This window comes from Talpa occidentalis, unplaced genomic scaffold (assembly GCF_014898055.3).
Source record: "Talpa occidentalis isolate TD23 unplaced genomic scaffold, MPIMG_talOcc4v2.1 talOcc4.6, whole genome shotgun sequence".
NCBI classification, from domain to species: domain Eukaryota; kingdom Metazoa; phylum Chordata; class Mammalia; order Eulipotyphla; family Talpidae; genus Talpa; species Talpa occidentalis.
Genome location: NW_023604972.1, coordinates 30,492,391 through 30,518,136, shown reverse-complemented (window position 1 = coordinate 30,518,136; position 25,746 = coordinate 30,492,391). Strand labels below are relative to the sequence as shown.

Here is a 25,746-nt window from a genome sequence, read left to right as displayed (position 1 = left end):
ATTTGTGTTGATCTGAAATGTTAATAAAGTCTCTTTTCTGACTCAGAACTTACGTAGGAGATAGATGAAGGCAGAATCACAATGGAGTAGGTTCAGAGAAGATGGAATATTTGGTTGGCTCTAGATCTGGATAATCCTGAATAATAATCTGAATAATCATTATATGTGGGAGAGTTTTCTGGGCTCAGTTCTACATCTATCATCTTCTCAATCTATGTACTTTTATTGGATCCTTTACATTTTCATGTTCTGTTCTTTTACATTTTTATGACTCTGATTATCATTGGTATGTTAATGAATTTCAAATCTGTACTTACAGTTCAACCCTTTCTCTTGAGTTCCAGACCTACATTTTCAGTCATGTATATTTCTTCTTGAAGTTCACAGAGTAGTGTGCCAAAAATGTAACACACATGAACAATCTCTCTCTCTCTCCTTTTAGACTTTACGATTTCACAATAAGAATGTACAAAATATTTTATGTAAAATTTTACATAAAAATTTTTATGGTCATTAAAAATATTTGAGTGCCAACATTAGATTCCTAAAGGTATTGTTTCTTGTTAAAGTGTGCACATTAAAAATTAAAATAATATGCAATATTTATATAATTATGCATTTGAATTTTTTCCATTATTTAAGCCTTGAATAGCTAATATTTATGATACACATTTGAAGAGCCTATTAAATGATGTTATTGCTCAGACAAAAAGAAAATTCAAAAATAAAACAAATGACTGTTTCCAAGGAATGTAAAAGAATAGTGTGCAGAAATCAAAGCAATATTTCTTTTTCTTTTTTTGTTTTATATATTTCTTACATCATTTTTCATTTTTGCACAATATATGTATTTTCATCTTGGTTACAGTCCCCATACAAATCCCACCACCCTTGTTTTGATCCTACTCCCTTCTCTCCCCCCTGTAGTTTCTTTGCCATTTTATCCAAAATACATATTAAAAAAACTTGGCTAACCTGACTGAGTTTTCCTGAGTTGATAAACTCTATGAAAGTAAAAGATAAGCATGAATGATATCTATGTTTCTGAAACCTGAAATGACAAGAAAATTTGTTGGGTATATACCAGCAAACAAATACATTCTTAAAAGTCTTGTCCAGTATTTGCCACTGATTTCTATGTTTTTCTCCTATTTTACAGCTTAATGATCATGCCAACAAAGTCTTGGTGTTGGTCTCAAAACCATCATTAGGAAATTCCAAGTTCTATGCTCATGTCATCTCTGAATTGGATTCACAATTGGGCTTTGTTTTTCCATGATCAATAAAGTAGTCAAAAGAGTAGAATGGATACAAAATCAAAGAGTCAAAAAGACCTGTATTCAAAACCCAGCTCCAAAACCATTGCTTGGATAACCTTACAAAATACTTACCTTTTCTTCTCTGAGAAAAATGAAAATAATAGTACGGTATTACACGGTTGCCATGGCAATTAAATAAGACATTCTAGTAACGTTATACGTAATTTGTGCTCTAATAATACTAATTTTCTTCCCTACTTCTTTTCCTTTCAGCCTCTAGGCAAGCTATGGGAAAGAGTGGTGAAAATCACTGATGAGAGCCACAAAGACATTAGTAAAAGTAAGGTCTGCGGAAATGGAGATTGTGCATTTTTGCATTTTTATTCCCCTTTATTCTTTGTTAATCCTACAGTTTGGTACTGAAGGAAAGAAGAAATTATGTTCTTCTCCTAAGGTTGGCCAATTTCAGCTGAATCCAATTTGTTTTGCAAAATTTCCTTCAAGTGGAGAGCAACATCTTGATGCTACTTTTCTATCGGCTACTCTGAGCTCTGAAGGTGTTTGCTCTTTGCAGGAAAATTGCTTTCTGTAGGGATGCTCTGTACTGGTGGAAGGTAGAGCCTGGGAAATACTCATGGTAAAAACAATCAAGTTGACAACCAAGGATTTCACAGTGATTCAAATTTTTCTCAGTTTAGTAGCCACTCTCCATATTAAACCTAAAGGAAAAGAGAAGCTCTGTGAGGAAGGTGAATTTGGAACACAAAAGCAAAGGATTTCTGATATTAATAAACACATAACCTTTTTTCCCCCGGTGGCTCACAGGGAAATTCAAAAACAACACTGCTGTTCTGAAAGCTATTTCAGGATTCCGTACTTCTTGTTGACGTTTGGATACAAACTTAAGCAATGGTGTGCTGGTAACTGGCTCTCTGGGAGGGCGGGGATCCTATTTGCGGTAACTGCTGATCTTCATGGTGTAAATACTTCCACCATGGCCAATTATAAGCAACCATCATGACGTCACCGAGTATGGTGTTAGGAGAACCATGAACAATCAGCTCTCCTGAGTTCGTACAAGTTGGCTCTGCCACAATGCTGAACTTGAAGCTCCTGTTTAGGAATAATAGCTATTGGCAAATTCAACTCTTGTTGAAAATAGACATCATCAAGTTCTAGAGTTCACTGCTTCTTGTTCGATGGCCTGCATTTCAGCCATTGTTTCTCCAGTCTTTTGAAGCAGTTAAATAAATCTCATGGCAGTGCACCCAGACCTTTTGACTTGATGAAGATTGATACCTTCATTAGATTTTGAAAAGGAATGCTGGGGCACTTTATTACCTGGTTGCTGGGGCCTAGTATTCTCTGTTCCATGGTCCATCTCCCCCACCTCCTGTGACACATTCCTGACAGGGCTCCAGGAAAAAAATGTTACAGCCTTGGCAGATCAACATTTTCTGATTGTGCAATGTCCTTCCTGAGAAACCCCATCTCCAAAGGCAGTCATTCTGAAATAATAGCGAGAAATGGGGGTACAGGTGGGCCACTGGGAGGGTAGATAGTGAGCCAGGTCAGAATAAATCTATGGAATATAGCATCCAAGTGTATCTCACTAGTTTTATGGATTTAGAAAACTGTCAAAAGTTTAATCAGAAAGGAGGTATGAAAGAATGGTTACTTATCCAAATATTCCATTTTAATTTTGTTTGTTTTTTTGTCTCTTACAACGCAAAATTCTCATTTGATCCTCACAGCAGGCTAATGATACACAATAATATTATTGTTAGTATTCTAAATGGCAAAATATATTACATATACTATGTTATGTTGGTTTAGTATGTAACATCATAAACATTAATAATAATGTGATAGATGAATATTTTCCCCTTAGAGATGAAGACACCAAGACTCAGAGGAGATAAATGACTAGCTTAACAGTCATCTTAGTGACAGTGGAGGAATTTGCACTTCTAATGTCTGATGCCAGGCTAGAGCTCTGTCTGTACCAGACATTGTGTATACATGGTGACTGGAGGTTTTATCAGTCAATCTCTAGTTATTTAATTACTTGTGTTAGAGTCAGAATTGTTAGAACACTTAAACAAGTCAAGCATTAGGCTACTGTCTGAGAAATTTCAACAGGCTTCTGGGGGCCGATGTTCTCCAGGGTGTAGTTCAGTAACACCTTACTTATCCAAGGTTGGCAAGAAAGGGGGGCATCCTGTAAACATAAAATGTTTATGTAATTGTTCATATACCTTAAGCTTTCAAATTTTGTATGGAATCTTTCAAATTACATTGCACGTCTTCCTATGTTCTTAAACATAGACTGTCAAACATAACTTATTTAACCTTTCCTTGTTGACTTAGGACATCATTGTAAAATCTCAAACCTTTTAGACTTTGATTTATTATCCTTTAAACTCTCCATTGCAAGATTCCAGATTGCTGTGCTATTTCTTTTTTTTTTTTTTTAAAGATTTCTTTATTTATATAAGCACTGGGTACAGTCAGAAGCGCGGGAGGGTGAGAGAATTCACCAGAGCCAGAGCAGGGATCAGAACAGGCAGATGGACTGAAAACACTGCTGAGGGGAGCAGCGGGTGCAGCAGGAGGGGTCTGCGCACCTTGTGGGACCCTCACCAGCAGCCGGGAATCGAACCGCTTCGCAGCCCAGCGCTCAACCGCTGCGCCACCCACCGGGGAGGCCCTGCTGTACTATTTTTGATTTCCTAATTATTTCTTGCTTCTTTCGGTGCACTTACCTTTTAAAAGTATTTTGCTGTTTCTAATTTATTAAGGAGTGAGGAATAGTTCAAATAACCATATTGGCTAGACTTGTTGTTCAAGCAGGAAAAGATAGGTTTTAAATAAAGGCTTAAGTAATTCTTCTTGGTGTAAACACTTTCTATCATCTTTACTTTTAGGGATGAGGAAGGGGCTTTTTTTGTGCTGCTCAGACCCTTTGACCAGACCATTCTGTTGGCACTTAGCTGGTGGAAGCATTGGTGACTAGTGACTTGTAACTGTACCTTTCAGTGAGGACTCATTCTTGACTACAGGATGTGCAACACTCAGAAATGCCAGAGTTGTGGTCCCCCAAGCTCTGAGTACGGCTTTCAGCTAACTATTGATACAGTGTACAAAAACCCTTTGCCTCAAAGTGGAACATTCTGTGAGACCACTCTTGTGCCAGAACTCCCCATGTGATTAGGGTGAGGCTGGACTGTGACTGAACCCACAACCTTACTTTGCTTCTCTCATGCCCTGCGTCACTTTTTTTCAGGCCCTTGTAAGAATTTTATTTCAACAGATCCAGTCTTAACTTTTTGTTTTTTTTTTAAAGATTTATTTATTTATGTACACAAGAACTGGGGTACAGTTCAGAGGTGCGGGGGGAGGGTGAGAGGATTCACCAGAGACAGTGTGGGGAGCAGAACAGTCAGATCTACTGAATTACGCTGTTGAGGGGAGCAGTGGGCGAGTCAGGAGAAGTCTGTTGTGCCATGTGTGTTGCCCCCTGGCAGGCAGGGGATCAACTTCGTGCTGCAGAGGCTGTGGAGAGCTTCATAGTGCTGTGCTTAACCCCTTGCACCACCAGGGAGGCCCCTTACAAGATTTTTTAGTGAGCATTTGCACAAGACTCACATCTCAGCTTCTGATTCCAGGGCCCCTAACAAAAGACAGGAGGCTTCCTCTCTTCCCTGCTTTTTGTATTCCCAACTCTATTCTGGAGAAATAAGATAACAAAAGACACCTGTTCTCTTCCCTCTCTTCTAACTCAGTATTAACAGAGAAGGAAACAGGGAACATCCATATAAGGGGGAAAAGTCCTTTTATATAAATATATTTTCTAAATAAAAAGGGAAAAAATGAAAAGGGAAAAAAATCATGTTTGCAAAAGATATATTAGAATTTCATTCACTTGTCAAACTCTGACTTCAATCTTCCATGTGAGTCACTGTAATAGGATCTGAGGATACAGTTATAAAAGATATAATCTTCCTTCATCTCACCCTTTGAAAACCCACAAGACATTTGGACAATCACCACACATCATAGCAAATGATCATGCATTTACTCAAGAAATATTTCTACTTCTTTTCTTTTTTCCCCAAGGGATATTTCTTATGCATCTACTATGAGCTCACAACATTTTGGGGTCTAAACAATCCAGGGCAAAGGACTAGAGAATTCAAAGACTGAAGAGGACATGATAGTTTCTAGTTTGGAAATGATACCAGAGGCGGTCCTGGCAGCATGAGCAGGGGTTACCAGGTGAGAAGGTGAGGAAAGGTGTTCAGATTGAGGGATGGTATCCAGAAAAGGTGTTTGGAGGGGAGAGGGAGAAGTTTATCACAGGAGATGAAAAAGGCAAAGAACTAGGCAAGGATGGATATGAAGCACTTTATCTGCTGGACTAAAAAAATTGAGTTTTAGCATGTAGATTATTTGAAGGCGAGAAAATTTTATGAACTAAGAATGTGGCCAAGGTCATTTCTGTAGGAACATGACTGCCACACACTGGTCAGACTGGGCAGGGAGGGGGTGGGAACTCACAGCTTAACCAGCAGATGCCTATATCAGGGAAACTTTGTGTGCAGTACCCAAACTATATAATGGTATGATGAATAGAGGTTTGGTGGTGCAGGCCTGGAGTCTGCAGACCCCAGGTGGGATCTTTCTTGCTTTTTGTCTTCAGAATTCAATATCGAGACCAAAGTTACAGAAAAGCAAGAGGTTTATTGATAGATAGGAATAAGGACAGTAAAGCTGTCTGAGCAGAGAGGGGTCCTGAATGGGTAGCTGACTGAGGTAGCAAGAAGTAGGTACTTATGTGGATATAGTGGGTACAGGAGTGGGAGAAGGTGTGTTAAGAAGGTAGAAATCCATGGGGTTTTCTTATTCTTAACACACTAGTGGGTTTGGCTGTTGAATGTCTCCACGTTGTGTCTTTGGCTGATTGTCTGGGCCCATGGGGGTCTCCTAGGCAACCGAGGCCCACTGAGGGTTTCCGCGTTACCCAGCCTACTTTTCAGAAACTGGGGCGGCGGGGGGAGGGGGGCGGGGGTGGGCAGGCACCCTCCTGATCTCTGATCTGTGATTGTTTCTCAATCAGGCTGATAAATGGACTTGGGGCTTGGGGCACCCTGTTCCTAACTGACTGCCTGTACCCACTTCCTAACTTCCTCCTTCAATCTGACAGTCCTAATGAGCTATGACATCTTGGCTTAGATATGGCATCTGTGGCCTATTCCATGTCTCTGCCATCAGGAATATGTAGAATTTTTAAAGTTCTCACTCTTTAAAATTTAATGTAAAGGAACTTGAAGTTCTCCTGCTAAGTATTAATTGTGTTCAAGGTGGTTGGCTATCTGCATAGAGGACTAGATAAGATCGAGAAACATCCAAGAGAATCTCTGTGTCCAGACCCCATATTCTCTTATCATTGCCTGAAAAGACCACACTTGCACATGTATCCCTATGACTCATCAGGCTTTATCGAATCTGGGGTCTGGGCAGTGGAGAGCAGAGGGCACAGAAGAGATTGTGAGCTTACTATGGCGCAGTGGAGATAGTGGGAAATGATGGGAGAGGGAACTGAAAGAAAGTGAACAGGCAATAAATCAGATATTGAGGGAGGTAGTAAGTATAGATTTTCTTTACAATGCTGCATTGACAGGTTCTCTCTGTTCAAATTTACATAACTAATAATTGCAAGTATTTTGACTTTTTTGTTATGGGAAAAAAGATTTTCCCCAGGACAGACACTAATTCCTGCCTTTGATCATGTTTTCATCAACAGCAACAACAATAAACAAACATTGTTTGAACAGTTACTATATGTCTTGCATTGTGCTAAGAGCTCAGCCTGTATCTTTTCAATCTCCCCTCCACCCGCCCCCTCAAATAAAATCACTTAGAACTCATTTATTATGGAAGAGGAAAGTAAAACTTAGGAAGTTTACTCAACTTGCTCAGGATCACACAACTGGTGAATGGCATACCCAGGTCAGCCTGCTCCTTCGTGGTCAATACTTAAACGACTGTGCTATATGACTTCCCCATTTAGGGTTACTTGCTCCTTCTCCTCCCATTTCAAATGCTTTTCATCCTTCAAGGCTCATTTCAAGTTTCTTAATTCACTTAATTAACACTATTGAACACCTTCCTTGTGTATTGTGTCCTTGTCATCCATGGGGTTTTCTTATTCTGATCTCTACCTCTTAACATACCTTTGAGCTTTTAAAGTGAGGAATGAATCTTATTATGAATGGACTGGTTTTGTTCTCAAAATGGCTTCAGTGGATAGATTTTGTTTTCACTCCCTGAGTATTTTAACTAATTACCAGGTCAGGATCACTTTGTCAAGGTCTCCATCTTCTCAGTAGCACTCAACACAGTGTTGAGTGGATGTGGCAGGAAGTCCCTGACTCTTTAAGGCAGAAGAAATGCATGTGTCCATGTGATAAGGTCTGAGCCATATCTGGAGAAGATGCCCAGGGAGGGGGGATCAGCTATGTTTACCATTTACATCCACAGCTGTAGGCGAGATAACTCTCACCCAGTCTGTGGATAGAAGTTCATGCAGATCACTGCTGGACAGGCCAGGGTAAAGGTCTCTTTCTTTCAAAATGTGTGAAGGGGCAGGAAGCGTATGTACCAGGTGCTTTGTATTCATGACTGCCTGGGAGAGATAATTCTGTCTGTCCGATAAGAACATTGTGATCTACACATCAGGTTGTTTTTCCAGCAGCTATTTTCTGCCTGCAAAAATGAACATCGCTGGCTCTCAACTTCTTTCCGCAAAACCCTCGGGCTATAAACAATAACAAAAGGTATCTTATATTTATACAAAGCTGTCCTCGGAAAAGCTCAAGGACCTGAACCAAGTTTGTTTTCATATATGAGAGCTCTTATATAATCCCCCGGGGGAAAGGAGCAGAGGGTGACAATTGAGATAGGAATGTTGTCATTCGCAGCTGACAAAACGGAAAAATGAGGCCTTTCTGCAGAGCACAGGGATGGTCATGACCAGGACAGGAAGCCCTTCTTCTCCACTTCCTGTTCAGGGCTCTGCACACTGCCTTGTCAGAAATCTGAAACCCTAGAGTAGACCACTGAATGGAAGCGACTGGGAGAAAAAACCCAGCCACACGAAAAGGGATGCTGCGGTCTCACTGCCTTTTGGAGACTTGTTTCCACTGGTGAGGATTCCGCAGCTGCTAGAATGCGTGTCCCTCTTCCACGGTAACTGATCCTGGGGACAATGGTCATCACCCTCACCAGGAGATATAGCTGAATTACAGATTTCAGAGGTTTGGGGAAAAAGAGCTATCCGAGCAAAGGGAATTTTGTAAATATTTATTGCACATGGGATACAAAAATGAGTAAAACATAAGCTCTGTACTCAGTAAGTGTATCTTCTAGCAGGGGAGAGAAACACAAGATGAAAGTCTCTATTAGTGCTGGATAGCCCTAATAAGTCAGTGTTTTTGACTGTGCATTTGAATCAGGACTCCATGGGAGGGGGCTTTTCATCTGGGGCTTGAAGGACAACAAGGCACAGATTAAAGGGCCTCTGCAGTGTGTTAGGATGGTAGCTCTATTAAAACCACTGGGCCTCCCTGGTGGCGCAGGGAGTTGAGACTCAGCACTATGAAGCTATCGGAAGTCACTGCAGCAGGAATTCGATCCCCTGCCACAGAGGTGACCCACTTGGCACAGTAGACCTCTCCTGACTCGCCTGCTGCTCCCCTCAGCAGTGTATTTCAGTAGATTCACCTATTCTTTTCCCACTCTGTCTCTGATGAGTCCTCTCACCCCCGCATCTCTGGCCTGCACCCCAGCTCTTACATGCATAAATAAATAAATCTTAAAAAAATAAAATAAAACCACTGGGGAGCATGTAGAACACACCCCACTTCTACCTAATCAGATTAAATTTTTTCCAGTGAACCCGGGGTCTTAGTATTGTTGAAGAACTGCCAGGTGTTTTTACCAAGCTCCAAGGATAGACAATCAGAAAGAATGCAGGCTTTGGAATTAGTTCTGTTTTAACATCCTGTGACCTTGGGTTAGGCCCATTGAGGGTAGAGAGTGCTATCAGTCCCCTACAATTTCAGTGTTGCCTCTCTTCTCCCCTGTGAAGCATCTCTGTATGGGAAAGTCCCCCCCCCCTTTTTTTTTAAGATTTATCCATTCATGCATACAAGAACTGGACTGTAAACCAGAGTTGTGGGGCGGTGGTGGGTGAGAGGATCCACCAGAGACAGAGCGGGGAACAGATTAGGCAGATCCACTGAAATACACTGCTGAGGGGAGCAGTGGGTGAGGCAGGAGATGTCTGTTGTGCCATGTGCATAGCTCCTTGGCCTGCTGGGGGATCGAACTCGTGCTGCAGAGGCTGGGGATTGCTTCATAGTGTTGAGCTTTAACCCCTTGCGCCATAAGGGAAGCCCGAAAGCATTCCATTTTTTAATGGTATGTTTTTATTTTACCACAATTTAAAAGAAGTTTGAGAATCAAGGGGCTAGATCATCTCTCTGGACCCCTTCTTCACCTGTATAGCTTGTGACATTTATCTTGAACCATTTTTGTGTGACTGCTTTTTAATTAGTGCCATGTAATTCTACCTATCATTTATTTTTTTAAGAGCGAGGTGGGACAGTGGAGTGGTTAAAAGCACCCTTTTGAATTAATTAAGTCTATGTTTGAATTTCTTTACTTAACGAATAACCAAAGAATTGTACCTGACTTCTTTCAGTCTTGGGCTTCTTATGTAGATGATAACACCTTGGACAGATGATGATTTAAAGATAAAATAAGATGCTGTAAATAAAACTTTTAGCACAAATCACCTTGTTCACAGATGCTGATCGGGATATGGCAGAAATTATTACTTGACTTCCTGTTTTAGGTTCCCAGAATTTAAGGCACAGTCTGTCATTTAGTAACTGGCATATCCATAATCATAAATGCCTTATGCTCACCTGGTTGGAAAAGCATGTGTTCCAACCTCAAGAAGAACCTAATGCTGGAGAGAAGCCATTCTCCATTCTTTTCTCATTACTACACAGGTTTTGGGAGGAAAGGCAGGGAACTCTGTGTCCTCTATCTGCACATCCCCTTCAGCCTTTTCCTCTTCTAAGATCACTTAGCAAGCAGAAGGCAGATACTGGTTACAAAGGATCAAAACAACCTTGACACCTCAGTGCCATAAAAATCAACAGACAGATGGAAACTCAGGAGCAGTCATATCCCAAATGGGCTACCTACTTGAGAAAGTTTCAGAAAGAAGCACAGGACTAAGAAATGAGAAAGAACTAACTGGTAACCAGAACACTGACAAACTGGAGGTTAGGTTCAGGCAGTATGCCAGGAATAAATGGCCATCATCAAACAGTAAACAAATAAGTAACTCACAGGTTCCTAATTGTCATACCAAATAGTCTGGGAACCAAGGCTTTGTCTTGTAAATGATTCATTTCAGGAAATACCCACTAATCAATTACTTGGGCTTCTGTGTAATAGTTTCCCCAGATTTATCGATGCTGATGGTGTGAATTGGATCATTGATTCTAGAATGAGATAAGCAGCAATACTGGTAACCTAATCTACGTACACCAAGTAGCTGCAAAGAAATTAGCCGCCCTCAGTGGAAGTCAGCCCATTACTGAAGAGTGAAAAGAAATCCATTTATCATGGCGGAGTCTCACACCAGCCCAGTCTCCCTGGAGCATTCGGCTATGCTGAGATGTTGATGGAGTAGGGGATAATGACCCATAAATAGATATATGGGAAAGGAGACAGAGAGGTGATGGTGGGGGGTTGGGAGGAAGGTCCCATGAGCTTGCACAGGAAAAAAGTGGACCTTAAAATGATGAAAATGATCAAAGTACAGTATCACAAGGACTAAATAAATAGTACTGTGAAGAGCAGGATTGTTAAAAGTAGTACTTCAGTCCAGTGTCTTTTTCTGGAAGAATACTTAGTTTGAAATTATATGGTGAAAAAGAAAAGAAATGTATGTGAACAATGTAACCCCACCTAGAAATATGTTGCTAACACAATGGTTTTTCAGGAAAGAAAAGGCAAGGATGCCTGGAAATAGCTGCATCTAATCAGCCCCCATCCCCAGCAATCAACTCAAGTCCAGGAAATTCCGTATGTAGCCAGAAGAATAGACATCCTGGAGCATTTTGCCACAGTTAAGATTAGCGGAAACAGACCCCCATCAGTGCGAGCAACAAAGAAGAACTAAAGGTGAAGAAACTGCTGTGGGTCCTGCGTCCCCCTTCTGGGAAGGTGGTGGCCATTGGGGCGAGAAGGATGGAAACTGGGTCGTGGGCAGTTGTGGCTGTGCCCTTTGTTCTGAGACTACTTCTTCAGCAGCAGCATAGAGCAGTGCGTTCTCCAGGGAAAATAGCCGTGGCTAGGGCTAGCCTATCCTTCTGACTTATCCTAACAATTCTTAAAAATGTTTGTTAACAAAAAAAAAAAAAATGTTTGTTAACAGAACCATGGCGCCTTGGGTCTTGCTTAGGAAATCCTTCCCTACCCAGTATTAATAGACATTCTCCTGTAAATGTCTTTCTAAAATATTTAAAATATTCCCTTTCATAGTGAATTCTTCCTTCTCTATGGAATTGAAAGACACAAAAAGCACAAGGATGCTTGTGGATCAAAAAGAAAAGGATGAATATATTTCATTGCATTAAAATCAATAACTTCTGTTTACTGAAAATCTCGTAAAGAGTAGAAAGATAAGCCGCAGACTTGGAGAAAACTTTGACATCACATCTGACAAAGGTTCGGGATCCAGAATATATATAAAAAAGTTTACAACTCATTGAAAAACAAACTTGATAAGGTAATTCACTTGTGGTTTTGATTTGCATTTCCCTGATGATAAGTGATGATGAGCATTTTTTCTTGTGCCTGTTGGTTGTCTGCATGTCATCTTTGGAGAAGTGTTTATTTCACTCTTCTACCCATATTTTGGATTCAGATACTTTCCTTTTGCTGGGTTGCCTGAATTCTTTATACTTCTTGGATATCAGCCCTTTGTCATATATATGATGTGCAGGTATTTTCTCACATTCAGACAAGTGTCATTTTGTTTTCTGTTAGTCTCTTTTGTTGTGCAGAAGCTTTTTGGATCGATGTGATTCTATTTGTTTATGTCTACTTCTGTTTCCCTTGCTTTTGCAGATGAGCCACAAAGACATCACTGAAGCCAATATCATGGAATGTTTTCTTCTATGCAATATAGAAGAAATCTTATTTTCTTATATCCAAATCTTTAATCCAGTTTGAGTAAATTTTTGTGAAAGGTGCAAGATTGTAATATTGTTTTATTTTTTTTTTTGCCTAAAATCAAGTTGCCTAACACTTGAAAATAACTTATTGTGGCAAAAATTTAGTAAAGGAAGAAAATAGGAAAACATTCCTAATGTAGTAAAGACTGCATATCATCAATCAACATTCTATTTAATAATAAACTACTACAGGCATTTCAAATCAGCAATAAAACAATGGTGCTATTGTTGAAAAAAAATAAACTCAGGGATGGAATTCTTCTATTATAGCATAACATTTGTTATGCTAATATCTTTACAAATTGGACTTGAGCCATAGATTGCAACACACTTGTTTTCAGTAGCATTTGAGTTTGTGCAACTTCACTTTCACTGACAGAGATTTACATCTATTCTTTTTGAACAACATGTAGGATGTTTGCAACAATGGCTGGTTCATAGCTCATTTGAATTCCCTATAATCCTGTATCTATGTAAGAAGTGTCAAAAGACTGGAAGCTATGGCAATGTTGCCATGACAGATGAGTTGACCTTGCTTGCTAGATAAAATTATTTCTTCTCTGAAAGGACAATCCGAGTTAATGATCAGTGTGTTTGTAATTATGAGAGGGAGTATATCTGAGTTTTCCCAACTAACACTTCTTCCAAGGTGTGCCATATCTTGTCATTACTCACATGGATCTCATTTCCTACGAATTTGCAGAGAGGCAGAGTTGCTGTATCTCCCTGTTGTATGGACAGAAATCTCCGAAAATGAAACTGCCAAATCAGGTTTTTTATCATAGGAAACACCTCCAGTTACAGCTACGATCATTTTTGATCCCTTGTAAAGATTGGGTACATAGTCTACTAAGTCCTTATGCTTTTAGTTTTGATAATTTCAGTTGGTCCTCCAATTGTCCATCCAAGTGAGAAAGGAAAGGGTCACATTGGTGGGTAGGTACCCAACATGAAGTACTTAATTTTGAGCTTCACATCAACCTAATGAAATAAATGGCATATCTTTATTATATAATTAAAAAAAATGAAAAATTGAAACTCAGTTTTTAAGTTAGAAGGAGCTAGAATGTTCTGAAAGATCAACCAGGTATATTATCCTAGAACAAACCATTAGAAGACCTGTGGGTGGGCCATCCTTACCTCCCTCCCTCCCTCCATCTATCTATCCACATGTGAATTTATTCAATAAATCTTTCCTGATAACTTTCCATATATATAACATTGTGCTAGACACTGAAACACAAACATGAATAAGACAAAGAGATTACATTCTCACATGGGAAGACATATAAACAATTGTGATATAGTGCGGTGACATAAATGACAGGGATTATGAGAACAGTGGGAAAGGAATCCTCACAAAGACCATCTCAAAAAAAGCATTTAGGTGAGTAAGGAGAAGATGGTTACTGATCAAAATGGATGGTGAGAGAGAGGTAAGAACATCAATAACAATGGGGCAGCCTTTCATTTTGAATTTTATCTGCTAGGAGATGACTGTACTTTTTCTATAAAAGAAGAGAAATTAGAGCTCAAAACTATTATCTTTTAAAAGGATTTATCCTTTCCAGTCATTAAGAACAAAAGCTGTTGCAGTCCAGGATCAACTTGTTTGATGGAACACATCAGTGATGGCTTGGTTTCCAGTTTGATGTTTTTTGTAACTGATGCATCACAAAGGGGAAAGACTTGTCTAGTACAGTTGCTTATAACTGCACTTTCCTTTCAATCACTCAAGTCCCTGTGTCAGGAGTTCTAATCCAATTTTCTCAGACCTATCTACAGTTTAACAAACTTTCCATGTGCAATCTTTCAAAATTAAGCTATAAGCTTTTGTTCTATCAACAGCTCAAATCTGAACAAAGATATCAGATCCAGCTACCCCAGACACTCTTAAATTCCTACAAGAGTAGATTTGTCTCATACCTTTTTAATGGTGTGGAATTTTCTTCTACTCAACTACTTTCTTTCCTTTGCTGGTTATACCTAATTAGGTTTATCTTTTGACTCAACATGATGGACAGACCTTTTGACAAATGGACTGTGTTTATTTCTAGAGCTTAAAATATATGGGTCATAGACACCACTAGAGGCTAAATATCCACTGGGAATCCTTATCCCACTCAAGCTGTTTGTTCTGAAAACAAAACTGTCATCAATGACCCTGGAAAACAGAATCTGCAGCTTTAAGGATGTTGTAGCAGTTATATGATATTACAGCTAAAGTGAGTATCCCCAGTGGTGTTAATTGGGGTCAGCTTCCAATATGCTTTTGAGGTCTGTGATTGCTGTCACTACTACCTAAGACTCTTAGAGCCCAAATACTTATCAATAGCCCAACTGGGTTCCTGGTCTTTTAGATTAGTCATGTAATCATAGTTGAGCATCTATTTGGAGGATGGTGTCTTTCCTAACTAAAATTTTGCTGAACAGCCTCTAATGAGTCCTTTATATCTGAATTTTTTGGTAGTGCAGTTTGGATAGGACAGAGAGATGTGTTTCAAGAGTTGTCTGATGGTTTCTGATCCTTTTCTGTGGGTCCCCACTGCAAGATGCTTTAGACTTGTGGCAGGCTTTGGGGCCTTGCTCTGGGCCAATCCCATTTGGATGGACTTTTACCCATGAGGGGACGGGTAACTTTGGGTGCTCGATTTAGAAACTATATTCTTTGCCTTTCCTGTATTGTTTCCTAATTGTATTAAAGTTCCTTCCCATTAAAAAAAATAAATAAATGTGTGACCTTGGGCATGTTACTCAAACTTCCTAGGTTTCTTCACCTGTAAAACTAGGACAGCAATATTGAGTTCAAAAGTTTGTTGTGAGGACTAAATGAAAAAATGAATATAAAACACCTAGCATAGGAGCATAGCATAGAGTAAGTGCTCAATAAATATAATTGTTCTGATTTCCCAGTTGACAAGGGCACCATGTTCTCAGTTTTACTGAGAAGGAAGAGAAACTACAGACTTGCTATCCAAACTGCATGGAAAGCAAGAACCACCGGTCAAACTGGGGACTGGTTGACTAATTTTCCACTCATTTCTACTGAAATGAATATTTTTCAAATGTCTCCTGCTTTTGATCACATATACTTATGTGATCAAATTTCCTTTTCATTAGAGCACGAGTTGGCAAACTATAGCTCATGGGCCAAAACTTGTTCATTTTAGACCCCACAAATCTAAATTTTGTTGGGGTATGGTCACACCTTTTCTTTATGTATTGCCTTTGGTTGCTTTCATGCCTTTCTGCAGAGTTGGGTAGTCATGACAAAAGTGCTTGTTTTATAAAGCCCTAAAATATTCACTATCTGGTCCTTTCCAAAAAAACAAAACAAAACCAAAAAAAACAAACTTACTCACCCCTGCTGTAGAGAATAGATTTCTTTATTTTTGATATCCTATTCCATTTTTCTTGGATTTCCCATACTTTTCCCTTATATCTTGAGTTGTTTTTTTTCCATGCTACATATCAATAAAAGAGATGCAACAACACTAGGTGTTTGTCATAAAGCAGGACGCAGAGACTTCCCTCAATTGTCCTTGATGATGATTCGCTTTCTGATTGAGTTCCTTGTCAGGTCTACAAAAAATCAGTCTAATTTTGTGTCCAGTCAGTCCTTATGCAACTTGGCTCTAGCGTTTCAAGAGATTATTTCTATCTCCAGTCACAGTTTGCTTCTCAAATACAAATCTAATGAAATCATTGGCATTTCTATTACTTTTGAAAGTTGATAGAATTTTTGGAAGCATGGATTCAGAAACTAGGTTGTCTGGTTAAAATATGGGGGGGGGGCGGGGGAGGAGCACAGGGGACTGTGGTGATGGCGCACCGGTGCATTGGTGAAGGAAATTCAATGGGGACTACAGCATGGGGCGGGGGGAAGCAAATACCGTTTAAAAAAGAACAATGATGTAAAAAATTAAAAAAAAATTAAAAAGAATAAATGGTAATTAAAGGTTTTTTTATAAAAGAAAAAAATCAAGTCTACCACTTACTGACAGTGTAATTTGGGTAAATTCCCTTTGTGGCAGTTTCTCATCATCTGTAAAAGTCACGGGGGTTATATTGTTTCCTTCCTTACAGGAGGTGTGGAAGAGATAGAGCTCACTGAGATATTCATGAGCTTCTCAATCTTTCCTGGCCTCCCTTGCCGGGAGTGGGGCCATGTGACTGTTCTAGCCATTGCACAGGAATGGAAGTGTCATGTGTCATTTTGAGGTTGAGGCAATTAATCTCTGGTTTGCCCTTGGATCCCTATCCTGCTGTCCCATAGCCTGACTTGGGTGGTATCACAAGATGGAGGAAGCCTGAATCCTTTTCAGGAGTTGCCCAATGGAAGAGAGTCACTGCTTACTCAGATCCAACTTTCTATGAGCAAGAAATAAACTTTATTGTGTTAACTACTGTGATTTTGTAGGCATCTTTACCACAAAATAGCTGAAGCTGTTGTGACTAACACAGAATTTTTCCAGCACTAATTAATGCATTAAAAGTACTTGGATGAATGCCTAGCATATTAAGTGCTGTAAAAATGTTTCCCTTCCTATGCGTTATTATTATTAAAAGGACTGATACCCATTCTCAGCATGGACTTCCAGTTTTTTTTTAAAGATTTTTAATTTATTTTTATAGAAGAACTGGGGTACAGGCCAGATGTGGGGGAGGGAGAGAGGATTCACCGGAGACAGAGCCGGGAACAGAAGGCAGACTGAAGAAATACACTGCTGAGGGGAGCAGCGGGCAAGACAGGAGAGGTCTGCTGCACCATGTGGGATTCTTGCTGGCCAGCCTGGATCGAACCTGCGCTGCAGAGGCTGAGGACAGCTTCACAGTGCGGTGCTCAACGGCCAGCGCCACCAGGGAGGACCTAGACTCCCGGTTTTTGACTCACAGCTTTATAACTCATTATTCTACTTATGATGAACTGGCCTTGTAAAGATGCATTTTCTATCACACACACACACAGTGTTGCTTTAAATAAATGGAGAGTCTACAAATAGATTTAGAAACTTGAGGGTGAGGGGCAAGAAACAGTTCTCTCTCCATCTCAAAAGATAGCCAATCACATATAAAGTCCTGTTTAGACAGACTCTGAGTCTCTGAGCCAGCGTGTAAGGCGTTTGTCTGTTTTGTTACCTGCTCTCAAGTTGCTAGGCTATTCTGTTTCGTGAGGGAAAACTTCGGCAGTCTGCCATTTTGATTTATCAATACACTTCAGTTCACCTTGAAGTAGAATTAGTGGAAATTACTAATGAGTAAATTAATAGAAACTTCTCACAGATTCTCAGTAGGTTGTTTTTATTTTTCAGTGTTAATCATTTTCATTTTTTTCCTCGAGTCTCCATTGTCTGTAGCAAATCATTCATCTCATCTCAAGACTCCGGTGGCATTCACACAGTCACGCCTCTCATCCAGATTGTCTTTGGTCCATACGTTCTCATCCTCAATGCCAAATTTAGGACTTTGTATTGTAGAGAATGTGGTAACTTGATGCAATATTAATTTTAGAAAGACCATGCTAGTGAGAAACATGGAATCCAGTAAACAGGAGGAAGGTGATGAGGCCTGGAGCAAAGTGAACAGGTCCAAGAGCATTTAGTTTACTTGCTCACCCTGAAGGTAACAGAGGCACGTAGAACTGATAGGTCTTAGGATCTGGTTGACTAATCCAGAGATAATAATAATGATCTGGTCAAATATTTATTATTTGACTGACTTGTGCCACTGTGAATGTTAGCATCATTTATTAATGAAAAATCAGCCCACAGGAAGAAGAAAAGATTTTTGGAGAGGGCATTTTCTCCTTGGGATGTATTATATTGGAAGTATCTTTGAGACATTTCTGTTGAAATGTCCAAAAGGTATTTGGATTTATAGGACCAGACCTCAAAAAAGGTACCCAGGAGAGAGAAGAGCAGAGAAGCAGCTCATCTAACCATCAGCTGGGAGAGTCAGCTGTGAGGCAGTGGTGCTGCAGGTAGGGTGGATGCAAATTATATGAAGTGGCAACTGGGAACTGAGGGATGCCAGCAGTGTGTAAAAGTTAGCATTAGTCTGTTGTTCCAAAGTCACACTGGAGATCTTCAGAAATTCTAGATCTTCAGAAATTCTAAAGGGAATTTCTGAAGATCTCCAGGAGATCTTTTAAAGGGAATTTCTGAAGATGAGGAAGTAGGGTCCCGAAGTTAGCTGATGGGGGCTTCGGAGCCAGCAGAAGCTGACACATACATAGCAGTATCATCTCCTTAGCAGCCACCTACAATGGTTTGCTGATTCATCATTCAAGATTATCTTATTATTCAGTAACAGAAAGTCCTTTTCCTTGCCTTTTCAAGCTTTATCTTGATCCTTTCCCCCTTTCATTCACACAGAGACCATTGTCCAAAATGGAGGCATCATGTTGTGGAAATAGCAGGGACTTTAGAGCTTTTAAATCTAGATCTGAATTCTGGGTAGAAACTTACTAAGTAGGTAAACTTGGAAAAATGACTTTGCTTCTTTCAGTCTTCTTTTTGTAACCCCACATGTTGTTGAGAAGATGAAATAAAGTAAAAAAAAAAAAAGAACATTTAACTCAGCAGATTTTCCCTGTTTATTTTAATTTGTGATTTGATGTCAACATATTAACCAGTGACTTTTTTTCCTGACAAAAGAAAATTTTTGTGCCACCTTCTGGAAAAGTTTCCTGTACTTTTCATTGAGGTCCAAGAACCTGATCCTCATTTTATGAGTGTTGCTTTTAGTTTCCTTTCGGGTATCTGATTAATTAAGCAGGGTCCTCTTTCACTTCAGTGAAGTACCAGAAAACCACTCTTCAACAAAACAGATGGATTCTCTCTTTTTCAAAATATGGCTTTTGGAAACTGCAGTCAAGTCCTCTTGCCTGACACAACTTTGTTTTTCTGAACAACATAGATGGATAGAGATCTCTGTTGCTTTTGTTTCTCTTTCTGCCCATGAAGGTCTAATCTATCTCATTCACCTCTTTAAGGTTTGTGATCTCAAATTTCTGTCTTATTTAATGTTTTTACTGATTGAACTTCATACCCCACCAATAATCCTTGGCCTGGGGAATCTGTGAATTCCTCCAGTCTTTTATAAATGGGGTAGCAATTTTATGATTGTTCAAATACCTGCTAAAAGCTAGGACTATCTCCACCAAAACACTTGGTCATCATTGTTTGCTTATGATCAATGAGTGAGGTATTCCTGAGATGAATTTAGTGATCCTTTTATTCCATCAAGCTTTTTCTAAATCAGATTCTTAAACTGTGTGGGTCCTCCTTTTGTCATTGTTAGCTTGGAAACACGGGCATTGAAAACATTTGGGACAGCTGACCCATAATCCCTGACTTTAGATTACAGAGACAACTTAAAGGTGAAGATAATGTATGGAATATTTCCAAGGCAATAATGAAAGACCAGTCTCTCTTGGACAGTCTTGATGATTTTTTAGGAAAATGAGCCATTGATACAACCTTTCTCATCCATGCTATCATTTGATATTTCTTTGTCCCTTTCAGGAGTTAAATATCTAGTGTTTCATATCCTTAAAGTGACCCATATCAGACTATGGAATATGTCGCTTCATCTCAACTACCTTCAGGAAAGTGCCTCAAGGTACTACCCTTGAGTACTATCCTATTACAAGGTACTATCCTTGTAAGTCTTATTGTTCTAAAATACTTTAAAATACATGGAATATTATTTTACAGCTTCTGTGAACATCTTAAATTCCTGAAAGGCTTTTAAACATAATCATTGCTTCTTTATCTTTAAAGTTGTCTTTCTTTTTTTAAAGTTACTTCAGGGATCATCTTTCAGAAGAAAAACAACCTGGTAAATTATCACTTCTGAGTCTGTTTATACAAAGTGGAAGGTGAGGACTCTATTTGGTGTGAAAAAACAATTTCATGGATATTAAACTGTAGTTCCAGGATTCACCTTTAAGGACCTTATATCTTAGGCCACTGTTTAATAAGAGGATAATGATGCCAATGTCTCTGGGGAAAACTGGAGGCTAGATCGAATATTAAAGAATTTGTTTTCTGAATAAATATTTAGATACAGCTACCCTTCATGTTTCATCTTCCACTGCACAACAGATTAAACATCTAAAAAAGTAGCTGCAAAGTTGAATAATCACCATGGTGAGGAGCAGATATGATTGTAACTCATGGAGAAGGGGCTAAAATGGGATGGGATAATAGCATGTGGTGATGACTAGGGAAGGAAGACAAAAGAGACAATCAGAGATGAATCTCAGGAGAAGGATGGGGGAGATCATTCTGGAATTTTCCCAATCTCCGCTATGCCAGGTAGGTACAAGCTGAGATAAGAATTGATATATACTTGTGGTCATTGAGTTAATTATTAAATGAATTTGGAAACTATACATCAACTTTGAGGTTAAAGGTTAATGGGCAGGGTTTCAAAACCAATTTCATTAAGTACATAGTGGTAAATTATAACTAATTTCTTGTGTTCCTGCATTAAAATAAGAAACTGTCCTGGATTCAAAATTACAAAAATGTTTGTGAGACTGAAGGAAGCTGAAAACTTAAGACAGAAATAAAACAGTAATGTAGTATATAACATATATTGTTATAGGACGTTTGCTGGGTATGTATTGATTTTCCTCAATAGATCATGATTCTATAGATAATGATTCATGGAAGGACCTTGTCTTCAACTTTCTGTTCCTCACAGTGTATTGAATTAAACTGTATTTTATAAATGGGAGTAGAATTCAATTCAATTCAATGTCATACGTCCACTGTTGTTATGCATTATGTATGGAGGTGGGAATCAAGGAAATTGCTTATTTGCTGAGAATTCCCTATTACGAATTTAATTCACTTATACCTTTAAACTGAGAAAAGAATTAAAAAATAATAAGCTAATTATTCAATAAAACTAAGGTACATTTTTAAAAAAGATTTATTTATTTATGCATACAAGAACTGGGGTACAGGCTAGAGGCTTGAGGAGTGAGAGGATTCACCAGAGACAGAGTGGGGAGCAGAACAGGCAGATCAACGGAAGTATACTGCTGAGGGGAGCAGTAGGTGAGACAGGAGAGGTATGCTGTGCCATGTGGTAGCTCCCTGACAGGCAAGGGATCAAACTTGTGTTGCAGAGGCTGTGGATAGTGTCACAGTGCTGTACTTAACCCCTTGTACCACCAGGGAGGCCCTAAGGTACATTTTTTAAGCAACTGGAAAGAAACCCAATTGTTATGTGTCACTCAACACAATCAAGGGGCTGAAAATGGATTGCTAAATATTACCATACCACAATAAAAATAGCAAACTCTCAGAGTAGAGACACTATTTGAAGTATTTTACATTAACATCTCATACAGTCCTGTAAGTACTGTTATTGTCCCTATTTTATAGACAAAGAAACTGAGACCCAGGGCATACACTTGCCCAAGGGCATACAACCAGTTAGTAGCAGGATCTGGATTTGGATCAATGTTCCAGACTGCTGTGGACCCTCAATTTACTGCTCTGTTACTGTAGTATGAAACAAAATAGAATAAAACTAGAAAAAAATACTATAAAAATACTGAGGTATTCAAGAAAAGTTTTATAAAGGAGGCGCCATGTGAGTTGAAAGAAAGAATTGGATTTCAGTAGATGGAGGACAGACATCTTATAGGATAGGCTGGGTTTGCATAGATGGAAGGAGGAGATGATGGAGAATGAGTCAAGCAAGAGATAGGGATGAGAAATTATATAGAGGGGGCCTCCCCTGGGGGCTCAGGTGGTTGAGCGCAGCACTGTGAAATTGTCTGCAGCCTCTGCAGTGCCAGTTCTATCTATCCCTGCTGGCCGGCGAGGGTCCCATAGGGCGGGGCAGACCTCTGCTGTCGTGCCCGCTGCTCCCCTCAGCAGTGTATTTCTAACGAAAACAGTCTGTCTGTTCTGTTCCCCTCTCTGTCTCTGGTGAATCCTATCACCCTCCCGCACATCTGGCCTGTACCACGGTTCTTGTATAAATAAATAAATAAATCTTAAGAAATAATTATATAGAGGAAGGTAGATTCAAGGAAATTTGGGAAAGTAGTGAATAGACCGTTTAGCAGAAGACAAATAGAGTACTGAAGGGGGCAATAACCTTAAAAAGCTCCTGATGATGAAGAGAGGAACTTGATCCCTTTGGTAATGGGAAGTATTGAATACTTTTGAGCTAGTAAATGACAACAATAGAAAATCTTCCTGGCTTTCTCTCCACCAAGAATGGACCTCAAGACAAGGAAACTCATCTGGTCACTGAATGAATTTAATTAAAAACCAAGCCCAGATATAATGCATGGGTTTCAAGGGATTGAAATCTTAGTTTTACAATTATATTATTTTGTTTAGTTTCCTCTTTAATTTTAAAAGCACTATGGTAGGCTCTGAAGGTATATTAATAATTGAAACAAGCAAAAATTGCCCTTTTCTCATGGAGCTGACAACTTAGCTGGTGAAAACAATGTACACGATAAAATAAATATAAAGAATATATAATTATTTGGTAGTGCTACAAGAAAAAATAAGAAGGGAAGGGAACAAGAATGGTGAAGGTGTTGCATTTTAGACAGGGTTTCCTGGCAAAACCTCCATAAGAAGTTACCTTGAGGGCCTCCCCAGTGGCGCAGCGGTTGAGCGCTGGGTTGTGAAGCTGCCCCCGGTCTCTGCAGCGCTGGTTCCATCCCTGGCCATTGGCGAGGGTCCCACATGGCGCGCAGACCTCTCCTGCCGCCCGCTGCTCCCCTCAGCAGTGTGCTTGGGTCCTTCTTCCTGTTCTGCTTCCCGCTCTGGTGAATTCTCTCACCCTCCCACGCTTCTGACTATACCCAGTGTTTGTATAAATAAATAAAATAAATAATTTAATAAACAAATAAACACAGAACTTATAAAAAAAAAAGAAGTTACCTTGAAAAAAGAATTAAAGGAGTTGAGGAGGGAGCCCAGTGAATATTTTGGGCAAGAGCATTCTGGGAAGAGTAAATGCAAAGATCATAAGGTAGAAGACGTCTGGAATATTTGAGGAAGGGGGTCAAGAGGCTGGAGTAGAAGGAGTAAACGTGTGGTTAATGGAAGATAAATTGAGTGAGGTGGGTGAGGGACAGATCACATAGGTCCCATGGGTCTTAGTAAAGATTTTACTCCCATTGTGGATTTGAAGCAGAGGGTTGACAGGATGTGACTAATGTTTTATCTGGATCAGCATGGCTAGTATGTTGAGCATGGGCCACGAGGATGAGTGAGTTAGGAGTCAAACGCAGAAGCAGAGAGAACTGTTAGGAGCCTTTTGAATATATGTTAAAGGTAAGGTCTATAAGATTTTCTGATGTACAAGATGGGGAGTGTAGTAGAAAGAGGTTTCGTGAACAGCATGATGGCTTTGCCTGAGTACTTAGTGAAGGAACTGGTTTCTTTTTGGTAGTAGGGGAAGGAGAGCTATTAGCTCAGTTTTAAATTGGATGGGTTGGAGATGTCAATCAGACATTGAAGTAGAAATTCAGTTAAGAAGATAGATAAAGGCCTCCATAGTGGCACAAGGGGTTAAGCACAGCACTGTGAAGCTATCCACAGCCTCTGCAGCATGAGTTCGATTCCTGGTCCTGCCAGGATGCTGCACATATGGCGCAGCAGAACTCACCTTCAGCAGTGTATTTCAGTCGGACAGCCTGTTCTGCTCCCCACTCTGTCTCTGGTGAATCCTCACCCCCTGCACCTCTGGCCTGTACCCCAGTTCTTGTATGCATAAATAAATAAAATCTGAAAAAAGTAGATAAATAGATAAATATAAGATCTGGATTCAGCAAAGAGCTAGATACACACACACACACACATTTTGGAGGGGTAGCACGTAATGATATTAAAGCCATAATTGGAATGGATCACCTGGGGAGTGAGCATGGATAGAAAAGAAGAACTATAATTGTTGGTTTCTGGACACTGAGAGGTTGGAGAGATAATCCATCCAAGAAGGAATGTCCAGGTAGGAAGAAAACAATGAATGTGACTCCCTAGTTGCCGCAGGAAAAAAAAAAAAAAAGAGATTCAAGGAGAAGCGAGTTACCAGCTGGCTCAAATGTTGCTGATATGGCAAATCGGCAGAAGCCAGAAAAATGTGCCCTACAGCTACCACCTTGAGGCCATTGTGATGTTGAGAAGAGAAGCAAAGGTCAAAGGGCGAGAGAGTGATGGAGTAGTTTGAGACTATGTCAAGTTTATTTGAGCAATGTCATTCTCTTGGCTTGGCATATTCTTAGGTGGGTACCAGGTAGGGGAAATATTTGGCTCAAAACAGTGCTTCTATGGAGCTCTGCATTTGAGTAACTTTTATCATTTGTTCATTTATGAGTGTAAGAATTTTCTTGCCAGTAAATTTGTATTGATTGAACCATGCTTTGGGGCAAAGATATAGTGCTGGATATATTATGCTGGATTGGGATGGTAGAGGAGATTCGGAGGAATCAGAGACATCATTCCAGCGGTTGCTACAGTGATCTTTACACTGCCCTCCCCTTGACTCTGGAAACACACTTCACTGTGGTATGGATATAAGTGAAGTTGTCACACCCCCACCCAAGAGTTGGCAGGTGACCTAGACCTGGCCAACCAGAATGCTGCCTTTCCTCTGCTGTGGTGACTGGTTCAAGAGCCAGCAGCCATCGTAATGATGGGCTCCAGCCTGCAGGACCTGCATCCAACTGTGTGCTGACTTGGAGAGGACTGGGGTGTGACTGTGCTGGAATGGGAAGTTTTCAGCTCCCCCTACAGGCCCCAAACTGTCCACATACATAATGCAGGAGGCAGTGTGCCTTCCAGAGGGCAAATGGCAAGCTCCAGCAACAAGAGGGCAGCTGTTTCTGCAGGGAGATCCCTAGCAGAAGGGCAAATCACACAGGGAACCTCCCTTCCGACTTGGTCCCAACAGCTGACTCAGTCCTTCATTGGAGTGACCTCAAGAACTGCCTGTCTGTTTTGCATTATCAGCATCCATTACAAAGCCATATGATAAATAATGACCTGTTTCCTCACTTCTGTTTTGAGGGCACCACCAAAGGACATCATATTCAATAGCGATGCTGGGCCAGGACTCTCCCTGCACACTCCCTCCCTCCCCCAACATGAGTGAGGTTCTCCCCAGTTCATGACTGA

The 25,746-nt window shown here is 40.0% G+C and overlaps 1 long non-coding RNA gene across 1 annotated transcript; it reads right to left on the bottom strand.

Moving 5' to 3' along the window:
* Positions 1 to 1,629: 1,629 nt before the first annotated feature.
* LOC119260829 (uncharacterized) lies at positions 1,630 to 24,728 on the bottom strand. Its single transcript, XR_005128830.2, has 3 exons — positions 24,662 to 24,728; positions 2,601 to 2,767; positions 1,630 to 1,978 (listed from the first exon to the last, which is right to left on the bottom strand). It is a non-coding gene; the product is annotated as an uncharacterized LOC119260829 (long non-coding RNA).
* Positions 24,729 to 25,746: the final 1,018 nt, after the last annotated feature.